Below are 5,382 nucleotides of genomic sequence, written 5' to 3'. Positions count from 1 at the left end.
TCTAGTATCACAAAATATCGTGACCTATTGAAATTGAGTTTTTACTTTTTTTGACAGCTGCAACTGGAACACATCCCACTGTCACCATTTGCACAGTTTCTTCTCCAAAATTACAAAGAAAACGAGGAGACCTTCATAGGAACACAAGTTCTTTATCTGCTTATTTCTGCATGCGATTGCTGACTGGTTTTTTTCTAACTGCATTCCTCCAATAGCCAACTGCAAAACAGTTTTCGTTGTGAACACAACTCATGGGAGTGCGCACAAATTATTTCGACAGGCTCTAAACGATGCACACCAAGTGAGCATTGTTCGTACCAGTTCGTCACTGTTATCGTAACAAATAAAAAACGAAACTATTTGTTGGCCCGACAAACCCAGAGAAGGCTACGTTGTCGGCACGATAAGCGATCAACAAGGACCAATGACACAAAACACGACTATATACAGATACACTTAGACACAAGATAAAGGCTTGAATCGATTGAAACGATTGATAGCAAACTGCCTGTGATTCGAACTCTTGACTTGTTTATGGTAAACTTGCAAGATACCAAAAACAAATCATGCATACGGTTGAAACAGTTCAACGGGGACATGTAAGAAAAAGTGGAGGATAGGTGGAGGGGACGCGGAGTCAAAGAATTGTGACATCATCGAAAAAATCTGTGAGAGAAAGCTGTTCGGAGACCAACTCGAGTCTAAAGATCGTACAAACAGTTTGTGAGCACAGAGTGGTGAGTCACGTAACCGGATTCTGATGAATGAATAGTGGCCGAGTCGCTCCAGTCCTGATCTGCCCATAGGCTCCCAGTTTGTGAGTTGGAATGCTTGATACAATCGGTTCAGATCAGGAGTTGCGACTGAGTTATGTTACCTTCAGTTCATGGTCAGAGACACCAAACTATGCATTCATATGCTCTCAGATATACGCCTTGTTGTACGACCAGCATGCGATGTCCGGAATGAGCATACGAGTTTGGCGGTGGAACTGGGTGATCTGTCTTCCACATGAAACCTAATCGCGGGACCGGGGCTGGAACGTAAGCACAGATTAGTAGCCATATACGCCATATCAGTGGAGCTTGTTAAATCCCCATCAATTCGCTCAGTAAACGCGGTCCCCTTGAAGGAAAGCTTACTGTAGGTACACTTTTCTCAACTGAGTGTTGCTTAGTTCTCAGCCTCACAGACTATACAGTGTTTAGCATGAATCACTCTGTACAGTGGATGCTTACCAGTGTCCCTTTCCAAGATAATATTGATATTCCGTGTGGATTATTTTGCTCGGAGGCCATTCAAACTGCGATTTTAGTGTAGTTCATCCACTGCTCGATTTCGCTGTATAATGAGGAGGGTAGATTCAAACCCCAGAGTCCACTCAACAGAAAATCTAACGGAGTATCCATAGGCATCCCTTTGGGCATATGACAGAGAGATAGTTAAACCATCTTACATCAAAGCTAGCATGTTTAGAGCTCTGGTCGTTTCCGGTGATGATGGATTAGACGTCTAAATAGCATTCATCGGAATGTCAATTAGCCTATGAAGGATAAAACTAATGAGTGCCCCCGAAGAGGAACACGTTCACCAAAAGTCATAGGGAATTTTTGAATCTCGAGTTTACAACAAATCCACATGTCGAACCAGTATACGCACTTCCCGAGCTCTAGCACTGAGGAGCAAAAGCGCAACGTCACCAAAACTCTGTCCTCTCTCTTGTCCACTTTGTATACCAGGTCCGACTGAAGCCGTAAAAGAGAGGCTGTCAAGTAGCCTGGAGTCAAAACTGGGCATCCCAAACTGTCCAACCAATGACACTGATGAGGGACCCAAACGGTACCAGGTCCGACTGAAGCCGTAAAAGAGATGCTCTCAAGTAGCCTTGGGTAAACTGGGTATCCCAAACTGTCCAAACAATGACCCTGATGAGGGACCCAAACGCGAGAGGCTGTCAAGTAGCCTGGAGTCAAAACTGGGCATCCCAAACTGTCCAACCAATGACACTGATGAGGGACCCAAACGGCTAACAGGACGCTGTGCAGCATTCATACAAATCTCCTTTAGAGGTGTTAGGTCGACTGCCCGAACAATCAGCGCTAAAAAGACATAAATGCCGTGGTCATTGCTACTTCCAAATTAGGGATAGAAGCCAATCAGGTCCAAATTCCAGTGTATACACTATGTTAAAGAGGGCTATACGGTCAGGACCGATAGATATCTGAACTCCAAAAAGGAGCACATTCCTCTATGGGTTCAGAATTAGACACCACAGTCAGTAATATGCAGAGATCTTTTGGTCACAAGTCACCAAGAAGACTTGGTATCAGCGTTCGCTATCCTGTTCGGCCGTTAAATCTCAGTTGTTGCCAAATTCGCAATCAATTCACAATAAATCATTTCAATTCGTCATTGTGTCCAAAATACTTTTGACGTAATCGTTCCGATACTTCAGACATAGCAAGTTTGCAATTTCCTTTTGTCGATTGATCGGTGTGTTAACCACGTGACAGCCTCGTTTCGTTGAAACTGTAGGATATTTCGTTTTGTTACTATTGGTAATTTGATACTTATCGATGAATATGCATTTGACGGATTCTGTTCCCTAACTCTCAGTTGTTTTGAAATCGAGTGTATCAGCTGTTCAAGCCTTATTCCACGTGGATGATTCGACAGTTCACCCTCCTGATCTACGTTTTTTCTCGGGCAAATCTGTTACAATAGACCGGATAGCCATTGAATGTAGCCTGAGAAACACTCACAAAAATCGTCTTGTGTTCAGAGGGTATGGATTTAGTTGGAACTGAGGAGGTTTATCTCAAAGGAGCAAAGTTGCTTTACAGTTTCCCGTATTATCCTGCCGATCTTTGCGAAAAACCTCGTTACTTTAAGCTAAAAAGGTGACACGGATAATGCGCAGAGCTTGTTGTCCACGCTCGGAGAACTTCACCGAATCTATCCAGCCACCCCTCTCAATGGGAACCGGCAGATGATGCTGATAACGTCGCTAACTAGCTGATAGATGACCAATTTTTTGGACAAATATCTCCCCTAAATTCAGGGACCTAACAGGATGCATTGTAACTGAATCAAGCATTGTTCTAACTGGAATATCTCAGTGAATTGGTGTTACAAAGCAATGAATTTGGTGTACTGTGCTATGCATATTTTTCACGTGAAAATTCAATCTGTGGAGATGTAAATCAGGAATAAGTCCTTGCCTTCGCTATGTTCAGTCTCTGCCTGACGGCCATAACGGTTACGGCTTTTTGCAACAACGATGCTGGCGTGCAGCTCGAGTGCTGGATCAACAAATGTCTGTTCGGTAGTAGACATGTAGGTGAGAGGACGTCTGGATTCTGTACGCCCATGATGAGCTGCAACATATAGCTAAGAAACTGGAGACTGGCGCCGCTATAGTCAACTCAAAGAAGATTTTTTCGTACAAACATGGGTCAAGTGTAGTCATCAAACATCAACGCTGGTACGGGGTTTGTAGAATACTGCGTAGGCTTCTGCTACACCGGAAGCGCACTGTTTGCTGACACGACCGTTGATCGTGAGCTGAGATCCCATGTTACCGAGGCTAGTGTGTTTCTTGGCGTGCTCAAGATGCGAGTGCGGGGCCTACGGAACGATTAACTCATCCTGTACGGATTGAAACACTGACCATATGCTGGTGCAACACACAACAGCTGAACAGCTTTCACATGCACTGCCTGGCGCAGACGCTTGACATGGAATGGTGGGAGTGGGTAACGGACTAGATGTTCCCTTGATACGTATGTTTTGATGAAATATGTACTACGGACGTTCACATGCACTGCCTGGCGCAGACGCTTGGCACTGAATGGAGGGAGTGGGTAACAAACCAGATGTTCCCTTGATATGTACGTTTTGATGAAATATGTACTACGGACTCTTGTAACCGTTTGCAGTGGATGGGACATAGTGCCGAATGGAGGGAAACCGTATTAAGAAGCAGCTTCCATATGGTCAGTTGAATAGGAAGAAATGCGACACTTGAAAGCAGAAACTTCGGTATCCGGACACGTTGTTCGAGTGTCTAAAGACTGTTGACGTGGAGCAAGTGGAGTCCAAAATGAGGACTTTATAGAGGGAAGCTTTACGGAGAGAAACTGGAGTTCACAAGTCCAGCGATCACAAACTTTGAGTCAGAGGGATCGAGAGTGCAAAATGAGCGGGACAAATGAAGGACGTAGGTACTGGAGCAAAGAGTCAGCCAAACTATTATTAAGCATATTTTGACAACCGACATAGACCCCAGTCTCTATGGATTCATCATTGATTAACTCACTTACCAAAGACAGTTTAGGTCCTGTTTTGAAGAGAGGTTGAAACAGCTTCCGTGCATTCTCCACCGCACTGACTTGTCATATTTATTGACCTTTCTGGTTTCACCTTGCCTCCCTATCCACACACATACAGCTGTCATCTAACCGATCATCTGACCGAATAGTAGTGTGGGTCAGATTAGACAAAGTTCCTTGCATCAGTGAGTGGTACTGACCCTTCTGGGATCCACTAGTTTCCAGGTACACGTCTGGAAACACCACAATCATCAAATATAACCCCGGTTAGCTTATTTCACTTGCGGTCAAAGTCCTCTTCCAATTCATTGCGTAGTAGGCTTTGGAATGTTTCCATAGATTTTGGCTTGCAAAACCCTTCTATTGCTAAATGGATAGCTCGCTTCTTAAGCATACCTGGAAAATTGAATGGAAATCGGTGTCGATCGGAGGATTTGATCTGAATCGACCGGCATATTCTAAAATGATGGAGAGTTAAGGACTGAACCGCGTTATCGGTAGACGATGACGCACTTGCAGCGGGAGGCTAGGAAGTACAATGGCGCTAAATCAAATGCTATTGAGAAACAGCTGACAACCAGTGCACAGCTGCAAAAGACGTTCATCACTGTCACTGCGGTTTGAATCCAGACTAAACATATCAGGGCTTGTCTCCAATAAACTGGGAAATCTCACATCTACACTAAAACCTCCTACTATTATGTCTTGCTGATTTCCTGATGGTGAGATAGAAACCATCTTTCAGGGTATCAGAGCTAATTTGAGCTGGTACATGAATGAACACGCCAGACAAAAAGCTTACACAGAACAGAGTCGGCCTTTTGCAGATATCCCCTCGAATAACGGAGCCTTGACCCACAAGCCGAACTCCGTAGTAACGCCGAAGCACTCCATTGCAACTACTGACGATTTACGCGAAGTGAGTGGTCGATAGCATTTGGAAAGTGAGGGTATCACACACTCAACAGATATGTAGTTACTTGCGTGTTATAAGTTACAATGAAAACTGGAGAACTAATCCCGAATAGTCTATGCGATGCGGTAAATATCA

The sequence above is a fragment of the Opisthorchis viverrini genome (assembly GCF_000715545.1).
Source record: "Opisthorchis viverrini unplaced genomic scaffold opera_v5_9, whole genome shotgun sequence".
In the NCBI taxonomy this organism is placed as follows: domain Eukaryota; kingdom Metazoa; phylum Platyhelminthes; class Trematoda; order Opisthorchiida; family Opisthorchiidae; genus Opisthorchis; species Opisthorchis viverrini.
The sequence above is the reverse complement of the archived record's forward strand: the minus strand, read 5'-3'. Positions refer to the sequence as shown.